This window comes from Cydia splendana, chromosome 11 (genome assembly GCF_910591565.1).
Source record: "Cydia splendana chromosome 11, ilCydSple1.2, whole genome shotgun sequence".
Classification (NCBI taxonomy): domain Eukaryota; kingdom Metazoa; phylum Arthropoda; class Insecta; order Lepidoptera; family Tortricidae; genus Cydia; species Cydia splendana.
The window spans coordinates 8,439,966-8,458,409 of NC_085970.1; the positions used below are offsets into that span (position 1 = coordinate 8,439,966).

An 18,444-nucleotide genomic window follows, 5' to 3' on the forward strand; every position below is an offset into this window, starting at 1 on the left:
ACATATTTCGTTCATGATTCCATTGAATATTCTAACAATTGGAACTTGAAGCACTTGATTCCATGTTTCATTATTTATCAGATGCATTTTTGTTTAATTAATCCTTATTTTAGCTTAGAAATAAACAAAATAAGCCTTCAGAAAACAACCAACAACAAATAGTATTGAGTTGACAGTGACATTAATGACAGCTCGACGTTCCGTTACGCTGAAGCCCTATATATATATACTCTCCCGGCCGGTTTCGACCACGGCGACTGTTTCAGCTCCGTTGTTGTATGCGTTCGTGTGCTCGCATATGGCTCGCGTAGCCGATTTTATTTGCGAAGACCCGTGCGCATGACGGGCAGGAAAGCACACCATTGACGTAATTATACCTAATAGCCGCTGGTGGGCGGGCCTTCAGCTCATCCCGTCTGATATCGAGTTCCACAAGTCGACGGGATTCAAAGTCATTCGTTTGCTTAAAGACGAAAGATCTCCATACAGGGCGGTCGGCTGCCTGCTTCTCCCACAGAAGCGGGTCAATGTTACAGGTCTTCATGTGGCGCTTAAGCACATCCTTATACCTGAGAAGTTGCCCGCCATGCTTTCGCTTGCCCTCCTCCAGCTCCGAGTAAAAGATGCGCTTAGCCACCCGACCCTCTGCCATCCTTGAAACGTGGCCGCCCCAACGAAGTTGTCGTCGCATAATATAAACTTCGATCCCACCCACTTTAGCTCTTCGCAAAACTTCGGTGTTCCGTACTCGATCGGACCAGCTGATGTTCAAGATTTTGCGAAGACATTTTAGGTGGAATCGGTCTAAAGTGCGGATGTGACGACGGTATATGGTCCACGTTTCCGAAGAATACAATATGTTAGGAAGCACAACAGCCATATATATGGAGATCTTTGTCGCCAATGTCAGGTCATGTGAACGGAAGACCTTTCCATCCAACTTACCAAACGCCGCAGCAGCGGCACCGATTCTGATGTTTATCTCAGCGTCAAGGTCGCACGTAGAAGTTACTGTGCTCCCCAGGTACCGGAACTTATCTACCTGTTTCAGCAAATCCTCCCCAAGTCTGACAGTCAGTGTCTCGCGACCATGGATGTCTAATGACATTACTTCCGTCTTTTTGACACTGATTTTCAGTCCAAACTTGCAGCAGGAATCGTGAAAGTCGGTCAAAAGTTGCTGTAGGTCACCAGGGGATTCCGCAATGAAGCACAAGTCATCCGCATACATGATCTCGGTGATCACAGCGTACGAGACCTTAGTGCGAGCCTTAAATCTGGCCAAGTTGAAAAGACTACCGTCAGTGCGGAAACGGATGCGAATTCCATTCGACGAGCTCTGCCTCTGCAAGACTTCACGGACAGCCACAGCAAAGTAGAGAGCAAAGAGTGTTGGCGCTAGGACGCAGCCTTGCTTCACCCCACAGGTAACGGGGAAGAAGCTAGACTCTTCGCCATCCACAGCAACGCAGCATTCCATATTGTCATGCAGAAGTCTCAGGAGTCGAACGAACTTATCAGTGCACCCTAACTTTCTTAGTACTATCCACAGAGCTTCACGGGGGACACTGTCGAACGCCTTCTCAAGGTCAACAAAGCAAAAGTACAGCCTTTGTCCCTGTTCCCTGCTTTTTTCCTGCAGTTGACGCAACGAGAAGATGGCTTCACAGGTACCCCGATTAGGACGGAAGCCAAACTGTGTTTCCGGCAGGATCTCTTCAGAGAGCTTTATAAGGCGGTTCAAGAGAACTCTGGCAAAGACTTTTCCAGGAACTGAGAGAAGCGAAATACCACGGTATGAGTTGCAGTCCGCACGGTCACCTTTGTTCTTGTAGAGGGCCTTAATTCGTGAAAGTTTAAAACTAGAGGGAACATGTTCTTCCTCCCACATACGAACAAAAAGTGCCCAAACAGACGAGTGCAACTTCTCACCTCCGTACTTCAGCAATTCACCTGGAATAGAGTCAATACCGACCGCACGCTTATTCTGCTGCTGTTTGATGGCAAGAACTACCTCGTCACGCGATAGAGGCTCGTCCAGCTCTATAACAGTGGAGAGCTGAGGTATTAAACTAATGTGCGATAGATCTGCTGTACGATCTACATTGAGCAAAGCGTTAAAATGTTCAGCCCATCTGTTCAGCACATCATCCCTAGTTTTCAGAAGACACTCACCATCGACTGACTTCAGCGGTATCTTAGCATGGGAGTTTGTGCCGATTAGCTTTCTGACCTCCCCATAAAACTCTCCGAGCTGGTTTGAGTCAGCAAGCCACTGCATATGACGAGCCTTGTTCTGCCACCATCTTTCTTTGGTTTCACGGCATAGTTTTCTCAACTCCAGTTCACTACGTCTAATATCTCCATCTCGACGCTCTCTTCTATGCTCTCGTAGGAGACGACGGTGTTCGTGCAATGCCTCTGTCAGAACACTGTCATTTTTGTCAAACCAGTCCTCATTTTTACGGACTGCTAGACCAAGCGTAGTTTCTGCTGCGACCAAAATATGAGAGCACAGAGACTCCCAGAGAGCATCGACATTCAAAGTCTCATCAATCGGCGACGGAAGCACACAGGACAAGATTTCGGCATAGTTCTTCCTTACCTCTGGATCTTCTAGTCTATCAATATTTGTGCATATAGGTTTATTTCTGCCGGATCTTCGAGGGCGATGAAGGTAAAGAGATAGTTTGATGACAACAAGCCGATGATCCGTCCAACAGTGCGCACCACGCATGACTCGAGTGACCTGGACCTGGGAAAAATCCCTATTTCTCACAATAGCATAGTCTATTAAATGCCAATGCTTGGATCTCGGGTGCATCCACGTCGTCTTGTGCTTGGCAGGCAGTCTGAACATAGTGTTAGTGATTGCGAGATCATATTGTGCACACAAGCTAAGCAGCAGCTGACCATTGCTGTTCATATTACCGACTCCGTGTCTGCCAAGCACATTAGGCCAAGCTTCAAAGTCACGTCCAACTCTGGCATTAAAATCGCCTAGTAGAAGGATCTGCTCCCTAGCACTTATACGGTCGAGACATTGTGTCAATTCCTCATAAAATCTATCCTTAATCTCATCAGATTTGTCAAGCGTTGGAGCATAGACACTGATGATATTGAGGTAGTTGTCATTATCGAGGTGTAGGCGCAGTGTGGTAACGCGATCAGAAATATGGACGGGGTATTCCCGTAACGTACCTACAAGACCATTCTTTACCGCAAATCCGACCCCTGACCTTCGGGGCTCAGAAGAATCTGTACCTTTCCAAAAGAAAGTATAACCTCCTCCGTTTTCTACCAGCTCTCCTTCGTCGGCAAGATGTGTCTCGCTGATGGCAGCCACGTCCACATTGTATCGGCCGAGTTCCCGAGCTACTATCGCGGTCTTTCTTTGCTGAAGCCCTAGTACAATTTCGAAACATGAAATTAAAATTCGTAAGACGAAAATAAATATTATAATAATTAACCCTCTAGATCCCAGATGGCTTAAATAATATATTTGATACTAATAAACATAAAATACTTCAATACAGGGACGATTTTCAGAAATAAACTTAAAATATCTCAAAGTAAAATAATGTTAACAAATTCGTACGTGATGTTTTCGAACGTTCTCTGCTGCCTATGTGTGCGTAGACGTCATTAAAATTAGCTCCATCTTTCTCTAAACTGCATGAATGAAAGGGACATGATTTATACTTTGCAGTAAGCAATTGTGAACGTTAATATTTAAGGAATATGGCTTAGTAAACAAAATGGAGCTTATGATCTTTCTTCTAACGTCGTTACATGCCACGAGGCTAATAACTTCTTCCTCAGTTCTGGTGCCCTGGTATTTTTGGAATAGCGTTTGTCTCTATAAGTCACTGTTATGTCACTATTGTGTCGCCGGTTATGTCACTATTGTGTCACCGTTTATGTCACCAATTTGTCGCCGATATGTCGCCGTTATGTCGCCGTTATGTCGCCAATGGGCCCCAGAATGTCGCGACTTGTCGCCGGTATGTCACTATTGGGACGCTAGTATGTCGCGGGACGCCAGTATGTCGCAAGTATGTCCCCGTTTAATCGCCAATATGTCGCATAGGTCGCCGGTTCGTCTCTAGAAAAAGTTATAAAAGGCGGAGCGGACCGTCGACTGGGATCATTCATTCTTCAACCATCGGACTAGCAGTGACTCTGGTTTTCGGGCGTAACGTAATACTGGTAAGTGAAGTTACTCTGCTACTTTTCTGTGTTTGTTTTTGCTTGGAATTATCCTGGTAAATTTAAACTTAGAATTTGTGTCTGTGTTTGGTTTTACGGAGACAATATCGTCGTAACGCTGGACATGGGATGTTGTGGAGTTTCTTTACTGCCATGTATGGGTTTTTAGTTATTGTGAAGTTTTCTCTACGCTGTGTGTTCTAAGTGCCGTCATGTTATGCAGGGACAATGTCAATGCATAGCCGGGGCTTGGAATAGTGTCTGTGTTTGGTTTTGCGGGAAGAAATTCTCGTAACGTTAAATATAGATGACAGTGTTTAAGGGAACTTCACTTTTCTATTAAGTTAGTTTAATTTTGCGATAACTTAGCTATTTTTAGTGTTTAATTATGGGGTCTTTTTGCTATTTTAAAACCAGATCATTGTTTGGACTGACAGTTTGTCCTGCTAAGCATTCACTCCGCCTAACGGTGCCAAAGGATTGGATGGTTAGGAGTCTATTGCTCCAAGTTTGAGAGGACTTGGCGTCTCTTCTATATCAACATAAGTGACGAATTATCTCACTAGTCTCAAGGTCCAGCTGTTTAGATGGATGTGGGGACGTCACGTGCGCGTCATTGGGTGTAAATCCTGCCCACTGAAGTCGACAGTAATTGAGACTAGGTCTCCTATTAAATATATTTATATATTTCGGTGCTCCGGTTCATACTAGTGCTGGTTGCGGGGACAGACTTCTGTCGTGACTGATATTACACTTAGTCTTTGTTGCGGCAGAGTTTCCCTCGTGATTAGTGCGTGTGTGTGCTAGGGTACTGATCCACTTATATACACGGAATAGGGCGACTTATTCTTATCCACCATGCCCGCGGGCGATAAGGAGGGAGTCAAATACACTGGCCTGTAGGTTGCCTTCTCGGTTTCGCCTGCCGAACGTTACAGCTTCTCGTAGGGACCACACTTGCGTATATTACAAAGCATTAGGTCGATGGTAAGAACGAACTATGCTTTGAATGTACTAGATTAGGGACAATGGGTAGAGTTAGGGTAGAATCACACACTCATTTTGTTGTTTATTAGGGTTCTTTTTTTAGTTCTGGTCTATGCAATTGATATGGTTGATATATATTTCTCTTTAAGGGTTTAAAAATATGGTTTCTTAATCTTAAAATACGAGTGTTTTAAAAGGTGAAGGGTTCATCTGCCTAAATCTTCCTAATTTCTAATTTATATGGGGATCATTAACGGCTTTATAAATTTTTATTTTTCATTTCTGGTTGTCTGGTGTAGGGGCGAGGTACTGAGTAATATAATCAGGTATTTACAACATAATCTCTTAATTATCAATCTGGATTTAGGAACGCAGACTATTCTGGGATTGAAGAACGGTTTGTTTTAGGGGACCTTTGTCAGGCAAAAGCAGTACAAAGGATTTATTGAGTGAATACTCAATTTCGGCCTCGATTAAACATAATAATTAGTGAATAAACTCGGTACTTCGTTTATACATCTAGAGAACTAGGAATTCTGTATAGATTATCAGTTCTGGGGAATGGGATTAAGGGATTAGCATCCCTAGCTTTTGAATATAAAAAAGATAAGTAATTATGATGACTGATGGATACTTTGACACTTCTTTTCATCATCATCTAGGTGCGCTTAGGTTACGAAGTGTTGGTCATAGCCCTTCCGGCTAAACTGGTAGGGTAGGTGTTCCGGTTAATACTTGCAAATCGGACTAAGAGCTTCCAGACCTGCATCGGGCGTACGGGGCAGCACGTGTGATTAAATCACACATCGTTTAGAAGATGATAGTTAATTATAATTAACCTTGAAATGCTAGGGTGTAAAAGAGCTTATCTCAGGAGTGCTGCTTCTATGTTATCCCGGAAGCTTAATAGGTGTGGCAGGATTTTACCAACAACATTTTTATATATTTTATATCATCATATATGCTGCAATACTTAAATACATTAAAGTAAATTTTACACCATCATTTACGTTGCACTAATAAATTCTGAATAATTTTCTATTTCTCTGAATAATTTTTTTATTACCATAAATATCTGTTCTCAAAAATCTAGGTAATAATAAATAAAGTCAGAGTCCAAAATTTAGCTGATACTCATTAAAGAATTTGAGGTTACCGCGGTTCACTTCAGAGGGGTCCTAACTACTAGCTAGACGATCACATGGCCATATTTAGGGGTATATCTAAAGGGGGTGTTCATATTACGAGTAGGTAAGTAAGTAAGAAGGGGCGGGAGGTACATTTTGGTGAGTCCGTGACGCAGGATGTAGTTTACCTGTGTTACTACGGTTTTTTAAGGTATATCTATGTAAAAGTAGCCTTTCAGGCTACATTTTGTTGTACGTGAAATGGAATGGGTACACTTGATTTTGGACTCTGCTTTTATTACGGGTTTAAATAAAAGTCATGAAGCATTAATTTTATTATTCAATAGTTATTATGTACACGTGGAAAGGTCTTAAATAAAAGTCATGAAACATTAAGTTTATTATTCAATAGCTACTATGTACAAAAAAAAAAAAAACTATTACTATACTATTACTGTAGTAAGGGTTACTATCCGCAGGCGAAAACAACGTAATTATCTTAGTCGGTTTATTTATTACAACACTAACTATGTACAATTACTCGTAACTTTTGCGTGGCTGCTGTGACCTCAGCAGGGGTATGCACTTATGCAGCCAACCAAGCATTAACCTTCTCCTAACATTTAAAAACTATCGGTAATTTGCATCTCGGATATCAAGATTCTACGTTGACACGTCGTTGGCGCGTTCTATCTCGGAGGTGGCGCCATCTCTTGACGAGTTTGGTACTACATTTTTTACTCGTTCTCTGCTCGCCGTAATTAGGGATTTATTTTCATATTCCTCAGCTTAAGATGTTTGTCATCACTACTAATGATCCATCTTCTTGCGTCTTTGATATCTGAAAAATAAAGTAACAAAATTAAAGCCTATGTAGTATAACATTAGCACTTATTAACGCTTATTTTAAGCGAAAACAATCAGTCTTATTTATCTCCTGTCATACATTCATTAAGAAATTAGCTTCATTGCAGGTACCAATAATAAATAAATAAATATTCTAGGGACAATCTTTCACATATCAACTTGGCGTCGGGCTAGGCAAAGTTTGTACTGCTGGTACTAGGAGGCGCAGTACATACTTGTATAGATAAATACATACTTAGATTAACAAATAATGTCCATGACTTGGAAACGCATATTCGTGGTAGACGCGCCTTTGCCAGGCATCATTTGTAGACATACTTCAGGTTGGGTTAGGAGGCTGTTACCATAGTCTAGAGATAAGATTAGTTTACCTAAGTTAGCCTAGGATGTGGTCAGATAAGATATCTAGTTGTGTAAGCACATATACTTTAGTCGAAAAATCATGGGGGCGTGAAACTGTTCATTTCACGTAGACTTTCTTGAAATATTAAAGAACAGGGGGCGTATTACAAATATATACATTAGTTGTAAAATTATGGGGGCGTGTAATTGTTCATTTACACGCAGGAATACTAAGCCACTGGGGGCGTATTTCACAACTTCCTTATTCTCCCATCTTAAATTCCGGCAATGCATTTGCAACCACTCTGGTTTTGCGAGGGAACAGTAATCATTCACCACCGGGTAATTTGTCTGTTATTTTGCCTTTTATATCATAAAAAAATAAATAGCTATAGGTACTCATATGTAGATAACATTAGAGTTCCATCTTTGTTACATGCTTTGTTTACTGATAAGCTGTCACTATAATAAACTAGTTAAGTTACAGATTGCATAATATGTATGTACGGTCCTGCATAGGCCTGTCAATCATAGAGTAAGAGTAAGAAACAGATATTACAGATAATTCTGTTAGGTTTTATTTGCTTCACGTGTGGGTCCGAATGACAACCACACATGCTAGTAATAAGCTTAAATTTCATTAATGTACGAAAACATCATACATTTGCTACCGTAGGATAAGAAAAATGAGCATTATGTATGTATGTGCTTGGATTTGAATAGGAAATAGTATGTTAAGACTATTTTTAGGCCAATTTATGGATATTTAGGTTAAGAAAACAGTAATAGTACATGCTGCAATCACTATTGGAGCATAAGTAGAACATACACATTTGTATGAAAGTTTATCTACATATTTTTCAGTACGGATCCCTAAGAGTCACAACATTTATCGAGAACAGCGCTGAGATATGTATAGTTTACTGGTTATAGTTATTACTATTATTTACAAGGACTTTTGCGAGCTGCCTTGTAAACCTCATTGTCATTATCAAAGCCGCTCAAATAATTTCATGAAAATCAATTGAGAAATGCAACACGCCAATTAGTTGGACGAACAGCGTGCATACAAAGACATATTTGTAGTATGAAGGTAGCTTGTTAACTTAGGATCACAGTACAGTTCTGCTGACGGTACTTTTTATTGTATTTTGATTGCGATCAAGTAATAGTTAGTCGGTAAGCTAGCACGCTAGTACCTACGCTCTGCAACACGTTTTCTATTTTCTTTCTTGTATTCATTGAAGGTTAGAGCGACCTTAACAGCAAAATTCTTGAGATGCCGCCATCGAACAGGAGTCTTAAAGTATCAGCAGTCAGAGGTTCTTGGTAGCCTGGAATAAAATAGACAAGTATTAGGGAAAATTCAGAGAAAAGAGTTGAATGAGTACAGTAATAGTAGTAAAATATCAACAGTCGTTCATTAGAGGGGGCGCGTCATTATTTTATTGTCAAATACACTCATAGGAAATATTAGGTTTCACAAAAGTAGACTAGACAGTACTTAAATTCTTCAAAATCCAAAAAAGTTTGAGAATCTTTGCCTTACAGGGCACATTTCCATAAAGTGAGGTCACAAATAAGCTAGATTAAGTTACTTAGTCAACAAAATCATAATAGGATGTAAGGTTAATGGCAGTTTTCATATCTCTGATCTTTCATCCGGAACCTCTTCGCTCATTATTTTGAAATATTAGAGTCAGACATAAGTTAAAGAGTTTTTATAGCTTACGATAAGTTTGGTATTTATATAATGAAATAAAATACCTGTCATGACTGGAGACAGTCTATAGAAGTACATTGAAGGCAGGCATATTGTTACTGCGGAGCAATGCCATTTCTCCGGGAACTCTGAAATTGATAAAGTATAAAAGTTAGCTAAAGTAGGGTATATTTAAGAGAACCTATTTATAAGTCTCATTAAAAGTGTTTATTATTTAGTACAAGTAGGGTCTTTACAGTCAAGATAAAAATAAAATAAATTTTTATTTTATTTTTGAGAGCGATGAAAAATTTTGAAGTTTGTTTTTCTAGGTACATATGTATATGTTACAGTAGCTTTTTAGTAGCATGGGTGTTATACTTACTAGGGGACTGTTGAAAGGCTCGGAAGAACCCATGAGGGCATCAATGGAAATTTGCTCCGCTCACTGACAACTAGGTATTGGGTTTCGGTTGCTGAAAAATAACAGCATATACAGCATAGATGTATTGCAAAAAGAGGAATATTTATGACAGGTCTAGGGTTAGGCTCACAAATTGTATTAAAATTACCGGAAGACTGCGGGATCCTTTTGTAAAGAAAATACATATTTATTAACAAATTTTCATTACCATGCAAGAAATCCTGTTTATTTTTAGTTGACATTATCATATAATTATGATTTTTATAATATGTTGCACTTCCAAATTTAGGAAGCTAGTATTTCCGAAAGAAATTGACTCGGGTCATCTTTTTAGAGCGACAACATTTTTCAAATTCCAAAAGCAGTATGGTCAAACCAGTGAGTAAATGTCTAATAGTAGAAATATCATACTTACGTTTCACAGTTGTTTTGATTCATCGAAAATAGCAAGGGAGTCTTCACAGCAAAATTTCAACTTCTTTTCTTTCGATAACAATATATGTATACCGGGGTTCATTCTAATAAAGTTGTCAGCTTGCTGAAAAATCAAATATACTTTGTAAATCTTATTGCAGCAGAAAACAAACATGTAGTGAAGAACAGATACTACATTAGACAGACAGCATAAAATCAAAAATCAACATGTCATTCCTTTAATACTGATTTTTACTTTGATCACTTTCAAGTTTTGCAGAAAAAAATGTGTTTTGTTGCTGAACAAAGAATAAAAATAAGGCAACTCACTACATTAGGTAAAAACATTACAAGCGTAATGATATGAAATTAGGGAAACCTTAATGTTTGTATTCGATAAGACCAAATAGATTTATTGATAGATAGGTCAATTTGTGATCAATTACTTTTCACTAGTTGATATTCTAAAAAGCGAAGCAACTTGTTTAATGAAGGAAAAAGAATAAAATCTTACCTTGCTCAAAGCAACAGTTTCCACATTTAAGTCCATTCCATTCGCACTATCGACAGCTAGACTCATTACACATCCTTTGTACTAGATAGTTCAAACACTAGGTCATAGTTAGGGGCACTAGGTTCAAAAAAAAAAATAGAAGACGCAAGCTGAGAAAAGGTCAGCCATGCGGCGACGAAACAGAACTTTCACTTCATTCGTTTTATTGTAAATTCTTCAAGGGGCTATATTTTGAAAACCATTAGGGCATTCTTGGAGGCAATCCTTACTCGCTACATCGGGTAAAGCTTGCGTCGTGTTATTTTACTGTAGGAAATCATTGTGGAACAAAGGCAATGGCTTGTATTCAAAATGGCGTTCCAATTTTGTTCTGAGCATGTTTTGAGCGATTGTCCGATGTTTAGGTATTTGATCAAAATGTCGCCGGTAACTGAGGTAATTTTAATTATTAACATCACGATTAGTTTACTTGTATTAAGGATAAATGTTTCAAAAAATAAGCATAATGGCGGATCTGAAATAACAGCAGTCAAAATTACCAAAGATAAAATTTCGTTTCACTCATGTTTCACTGTCGAACGGTTATAATTCAGTCTCGAATAGTTTTTCAAAACCAGTTCAGTTATTCACGCCATCTATCGGAATTGTTGCTTAACAGGTCGTACTAAGAACCCGACCAAATTGAGTGGGTTGTGCTTAGTATGTTGCCAGGAGTATTAGGGCATGTTTTTGATTTTGTCGCATTGCATGGACGCACGCGCATCCGTTTACACTCTCGTTCCGTGTCTCGTTTCGCGGCTCGTCTCACCGCTTGTCTTGTACGCGATTGTAAATTGGTTATTAGTATTTGTCTATGCGTAAAAACTTGTTCATACGATCGATTTCATTTAATATTGACGATAATTAATAGATTGATTGCTAATTGTTTCTTTATAAACACAGATTGATACGGATTAATTCTTAGACAAAGAAATAAAGTAATTATGACCACTCTGGGATTATTAAAATAAAAAAAATTCTAAACATTATTTCATTCTCTTTCTGATATTTTTTTATCATGAAATATAGATGTCGTTAATAGTCTCAAAATCCATCTACAGCCTTCATGTTTACATCAAATTTTGACAATTCGGTTGGACCGGTCGGACGTTGAATGCGCAAGCTAAACAAGGAACGATTTTGCAAACAAGTTATTGTTTTATGAGAAAGTGTAGTGTTGTTTGGTTCAAAGTATGTGAAAATGAGTCCAATTTGTGATTATTTATGTGCGCGTGTGACGACATTTAGTGAATTTTGCAATTCTACGCGCCTTTCAAAGTGATGTATTTGAGCAAAAAGTTGCCAAACAATTACGACAACTACGTCGAAATTTGTGGCGATTGCTGAATATGACAACGAAGACTTGCTACAACTGTTGGACCAGGCAACCAGGACTCATTCGAGAATACAGGAAGAAAATATCTTATATACCAGACTAAAACCCATCACTGCAATCAATGCTTCAAGCATGGTTTACCTACGCGACAGTAAGCTCAACGAAGAAATACTATTGCTTCAATAAAGGTTCGAGATATAGGCGGACAAGGAGAAAACCAGGTGTAATGTAGACAATCATTGACACTCTCAACGATGGAAGATAAATAACACACTCGAAGGAACCTCTCTTCGCAAGTATGATAGAAGTCGAGGTGATTGCACAGGTCAAGGACAGTGGCGAAAGAAATAAATAGATCTTTAGGGAGTGCACAAGTGCCCATTATTCTCATTTTGCAATCACAAGAAACATAAGGTGTATGAGTGCATTTTGTAAACAAAGTAGGTACGAAAATCATGTGGTTTTCAATTGCGGAAAAAAAAGTCGTGTAGTAACTTTATATTATAATTCCTTTATTCAATTAGGGTCTTAGGTTAGGATTTTACAATGTGAGTATAAAAGTAAAATATAAAAACACTTACAAAACATAACAAAAATATATAAACACATTATAAAAAACCATTATATTATAATGAATATTATTGTGTGCATCAGTGAGGTGTAATAGTGATTGAAAAAGTGGTGAAAATAGTGTACATCTGCAAGAAATGTGCATTCAACAAATAAACACGTAAGTAGAAAAATTTGACAAGCAAGTTAGTATGTACATATATAAAACGCATTATAGCTTGTTTACATTGTATAAAATAATGCTAAATTTGCATTAGGGTCTTTCAAGCTTTTCAATATTTGATGATTCAGTTATTAACACGTTTTCAGGAAATTCCATAATAATTTGTTCGTTGGTACATGCGTAGATATTTGCGTTATATTTTATGGGTTACCTGTTATAAATAAAATTCTTTTCTGTTAATCATTTAGTGCGTAAAACACTTGAAAAATAAAACAAAACAATAAAACACTTTATTATGAAAGCCATTGTTAAATTTGTCGCAACTTGTAAGTCACCCGTGGTCTAGTGGATCTCAAGGTGGACAAATGTATGAAGATTACTTGAATGTGGAGTGGGTTCGAATCCCGGTGAGCAAATAAGTTTTTTATGTTTAGTTTTTTTTTTGGTTTTAATTTATTAGACTTGTTTGCAAGTTTATTAAGATACTTAGGATCCTTTTAGAACTTTATTTTATGTTATTTGTTTTAGTTCCGTGGTCTGTTTTTCTTACAATCTTTCTATACAAGTTATTTTGGATATGTACCTACGTGTAGTGTTATAAAACAAACTGGAGTTATGAATAAACTTACGTTCAATAGATTACTTTTACACAAGCGAATGATTGCACAATGTTTAGATAAATACTTACCTACTTACTCTTTATATCTAAGGTGGACTTATTACCTACCCAACCCTTATAATGCATTTGTATTTGTATTAGGAACACCTGGGTACTATTTCTTAAAATACCTGGATGTTCACTCACGTATTTTTGAACACTCGCGCGGCATGTTTCAGAGTGCTAAGGCCTCCATTTTTAAGCGCTGACAGTGCATAAACGAGTCAGTAGGTCTCACAATAGTAATTTGAATACCATGTCTAATCGTATTGTGATTCGGGAGATTTCTTTTATAGGTACGTTAAATCAAACGGTGTGTGTTTTGTGGTGTAATTAGACGTGTTAAAATATTTCCAAAACATTATAAATGTCATATTTGTTTTTCTTTTTTTTACTTATTTTATTTATTTATTTAAACTTTATTGCACAAAAAACCAATTAAAACGTACAAACTTAAGTCTTTTATTAAGTTATTTAACTTATTTGTGAGCATGTTTGCATTATTTTGGCTGGCCAATGAGCTAATTATATAGAGACAACGTACAAGTAGAGTCAATAATGTATGGATCTCATTACCGCTTTAGGTCAGTTTTTTATGTATTGGCTTTACCTGGTGATGGGGTATTGAGATTAGGGTCGTTTAAATGCCATACAATGTACGGTTATGGGCTTCTTATAGAGTGATAGTTAGACGTTAAAAAATAGCCGCGTGGACTGCCATGGTTTGGCAGCGGAATGGTTAAGCGCGTATCAAGTTCGACTCGTCATTGTCTGTATACTTCCGCGGTGGTTTATTGCATAGTAGGATGTCGATGCTGCGCGTTGAACGACAGTAAGAGAGCGAAAGATAGGTATTATAGAGAAATTAATCGCGGAGCGTTATCATAAAATCTAAAAACAAAAGTGCAGATTTTTTTTTATGTGCGTATCATTTGATTCTAATACTTAGTCAAAGTACTATTAACTAGTAATTACTAAATAAAAAATAAACAAACAAAATAAAATAATTAGTTGGAAAATTGAGGGATTTTAAAATCATCTGGGAATCATCTACATAAATGTTGGGATAGTGTGAGGCTAGGACAAAATGAGTATGTTTTTTTTTCTTCCTTTTCAAATGATTATGAGACAATAAATATATTTTATTTTTCTCGTTTTGATTACTAATCGATGCGTTGGCTGTCTGTAGAAATCAGTGTGAAAGTGTAATAGAGGAGGAATGAAAATGTGTGTGCATTGAGTGTTTATAGTTATGAGTCTGTGGTGATTTATGAAAGAGATGTATGATATGAGATGACGGATGTCAAGTGGATGTATGTACTTTTATTGGAAAGATTGGATTGATACAGATAGACAAAAGCTGGAGGGTAATCAAACTAGATTTGTCGGTATTTGCAGGGGAACAAACTGGGGAGGAGATGGGATACACAACTAGCCAGAAAAATCTTATCGGTAGGTTAAAATTTCGACCCATTCACAAGGGTAGTTTTTTATGGCTAGTACTACACAAGGTAATAAGACCCTTACGAAACCCACACACTCATTTTGGATGAGATATATCTGACACTCGACATATTTGAGGGCCGGGAGCGTCTAAAAGGACGAGGCTCTTTTCAATAGGTTAATTAAGTACAATTATATATTGTGAAGCTTTCATCAATATAAGGTATAATAATAAGCAAATATTTAATTTATTTTTGTCGATTTTTTTTTTCAAACAAAAATATCTTTATCATACCATATTGGGGTATTTACTTATGTCAATTTTAAGTTTGTTTATATATAATAAAAAAAAAACACCCAAACAAACTTAAACGTTGGAGTATTTTATTCAAGTATGAGACATGCGCCAAGAAAACGTGGCTGAGGGTGATAAGGCAGTGAAATTCTGTTCGAATTTTGGCGATGGAACTTGAAAGCTTCGTACTTATAAAAAGGTCTCTTCGCTTTGCTTGGAGGGTTTTTGCTGTCTCGACAGATGCTCTTCTACGGAAGTGTACGGCGCAATTCGGGTAGAGACAAGAGTAATACTCGACGCGGCCGGGTTGAGCTAGCAAGAACGGGTTAATTAGTAGCCTGCCAGATCCACAACCTGGTATTACTGGTGAAGCGGGGTGGCTGAGGAAAGAGCTGTCACGGTTCATTGACGGAATTCTGATGAGCTAATTTCAGGGCTGAGTCACTAGCGGTCACCTAGTATTGAGACACACACTACACGTTTAGAAAAGGGGGGATATATCCGACTAAGCTAGAGTAGATTGAAGTCTTTAACAAATTACTGTAGTAATTCATAAAACACTTAAATCGGGGGCGAACTGTGACTAGTCGTATGCCTATTGCCTAGTATTGGCCTCATTTTTCATTACAAAACACATAAAATAGTAGGAAATACCTTGTAATACTAATGTCCCTTGCGGTCACATATTTCGTTCATGATTCCATTGAATATTCTAACAATTGGAACTTGAAGCACTTGATTCCATGTTTCATTATTTATCAGATGCATTTTTGTTTAATTAATCCTTATTTTAGCTTAGAAATAAACAAAATAAGCCTTCAGAAAACAACCCACAACAAATAGTATTGAGTTGACAGTGACATTAATGACAGCTCGACGTTCCGTTACGCTGAAGCCCTAGTACAATTTCGAAACATGAAATTAAAATTCGTAAGACGAAAATAAATATTATAATAATTAACCCTCTAGATCCCAGATGGCTTAAATAATATATTTGATACTAATAAACATAAAATACTTCAATACAGGGACGATTTTCAGAAATAAACTTAAAATATCTCAAAGTAAAATAATGTTAACAAATTCGTACGTGATGTTTTCGAACGTTCTCTGCTGCCTATGTGTGCGTAGACGTCATTAAAATTAGCTCCATCTTTCTCTAAACTGCATGAATGAAAGGGACATGATTTATACTTTGCAGTAAGCAATTGTGAACGTTAATATTTAAGGAATATGGCTTAGTAAACAAAATGGAGCTTATGATCTTTCTTCTAACGTCGTTACATGCCACGAGGCTAATAACTTCTTCCTCAGTTCTGGTGCCCTGGTATTTTTGGAATAGCGTTTGTCTCTATAAGTCACTGTTATGTCACTATTGTGTCGCCGGTTATGTCACTATTGTGTCACCGTTTATGTCACCAATTTGTCGCCGATATGTCGCCGTTATGTCGCCGTTATGTCGCCAATGGGCCCCAGAATGTCGCGACTTGTCGCCGGTATGTCACTATTGGGACGCTAGTATGTCGCGGGACGCCAGTATGTCGCAAGTATGTCCCCGTTTAATCGCCAATATGTCGCATAGGTCGCCGGTTCGTCTCTAGAAAAAGTTATAAAAGGCGGAGCGGACCGTCGACTGGGATCATTCATTCTTCAACCATCGGACTAGCAGTGACTCTGGTTTTCGGGCGTAACGTAATACTGGTAAGTGAAGTTACTCTGCTACTTTTCTGTGTTTGTTTTTGCTTGGAATTATCCTGGTAAATTTAAACTTAGAATTTGTGTCTGTGTTTGGTTTTACGGAGACAATATCGTCGTAACGCTGGACATGGGATGTTGTGGAGTTTCTTTACTGCCATGTATGGGTTTTTAGTTATTGTGAAGTTTTCTCTACGCTGTGTGTTCTAAGTGCCGTCATGTTATGCAGGGACAATGTCAATGCATAGCCGGGGCTTGGAATAGTGTCTGTGTTTGGTTTTGCGGGAAGAAATTCTCGTAACGTTAAATATAGATGACAGTGTTTAAGGGAACTTCACTTTTCTATTAAGTTAGTTTAATTTTGCGATAACTTAGCTATTTTTAGTGTTTAATTATGGGGTCTTTTTGCTATTTTAAAACCAGATCATTGTTTGGACTGACAGTTTGTCCTGCTAAGCATTCACTCCGCCTAACGGTGCCAAAGGATTGGATGGTTAGGAGTCTATTGCTCCAAGTTTGAGAGGACTTGGCGTCTCTTCTATATCAACATAAGTGACGAATTATCTCACTAGTCTCAAGGTCCAGCTGTTTAGATGGATGTGGGGACGTCACGTGCGCGTCATTGGGTGTAAATCCTGCCCACTGAAGTCGACAGTAATTGAGACTAGGTCTCCTATTAAATATATTTATATATTTCGGTGCTCCGGTTCATACTAGTGCTGGTTGCGGGGACAGACTTCTGTCGTGACTGATATTACACTTAGTCTTTGTTGCGGCAGAGTTTCCCTCGTGATTAGTGCGTGTGTGTGCTAGGGTACTGATCCACTTATATACACGGAATAGGGCGACTTATTCTTATCCACCATGCCCGCGGGCGATAAGGAGGGAGTCAAATACACTGGCCTGTAGGTTGCCTTCTCGGTTTCGCCTGCCGAACGTTACAGCTTCTCGTAGGGACCACACTTGCGTATATTACAAAGCATTAGGTCGATGGTAAGAACGAACTATGCTTTGAATGTACTAGATTAGGGACAATGGGTAGAGTTAGGGTAGAATCACACACTCATTTTGTTGTTTATTAGGGTTCTTTTTTTAGTTCTGGTCTATGCAATTGATATGGTTGATATATATTTCTCTTTAAGGGTTTAAAAATATGGTTTCTTAATCTTAAAATACGAGTGTTTTAAAAGGTGAAGGGTTCATCTGCCTAAATCTTCCTAATTTCTAATTTATATGGGGATCATTAACGGCTTTATAAATTTTTATTTTTCATTTCTGGTTGTCTGGTGTAGGGGCGAGGTACTGAGTAATATAATCAGGTATTTACAACATAATCTCTTAATTATCAATCTGGATTTAGGAACGCAGACTATTCTGGGATTGAAGAACGGTTTGTTTTAGGGGACCTTTGTCAGGCAAAAGCAGTACAAAGGATTTATTGAGTGAATACTCAATTTCGGCCTCGATTAAACATAATAATTAGTGAATAAACTCGGTACTTCGTTTATACATCTAGAGAACTAGGAATTCTGTATAGATTATCAGTTCTGGGGAATGGGATTAAGGGATTAGCATCCCTAGCTTTTGAATATAAAAAAGATAAGTAATTATGATGACTGATGGATACTTTGACACTTCTTTTCATCATCATCTAGGTGC

General features: G+C 38.1%; 1 protein-coding gene and 1 long non-coding RNA gene across 2 annotated transcripts in view; both read right to left on the reverse strand.

The window, feature by feature from the left end:
* Nucleotides 1-18,444, reverse strand: part of LOC134794762 (TNF receptor-associated factor 3) — a 34,365-nt gene that overhangs the window by 8,334 nt on the left and 7,587 nt on the right. The gene's annotated exons all lie outside the window — the stretch shown is intronic.
* LOC134794773 (uncharacterized) lies at nucleotides 8,795-9,682 on the reverse strand. Its single transcript, XR_010144721.1, has 3 exons — nucleotides 9,620-9,682; nucleotides 9,300-9,383; nucleotides 8,795-8,866 (listed from the first exon to the last, which is right to left on the reverse strand). It is a non-coding gene; the product is annotated as an uncharacterized LOC134794773 (long non-coding RNA).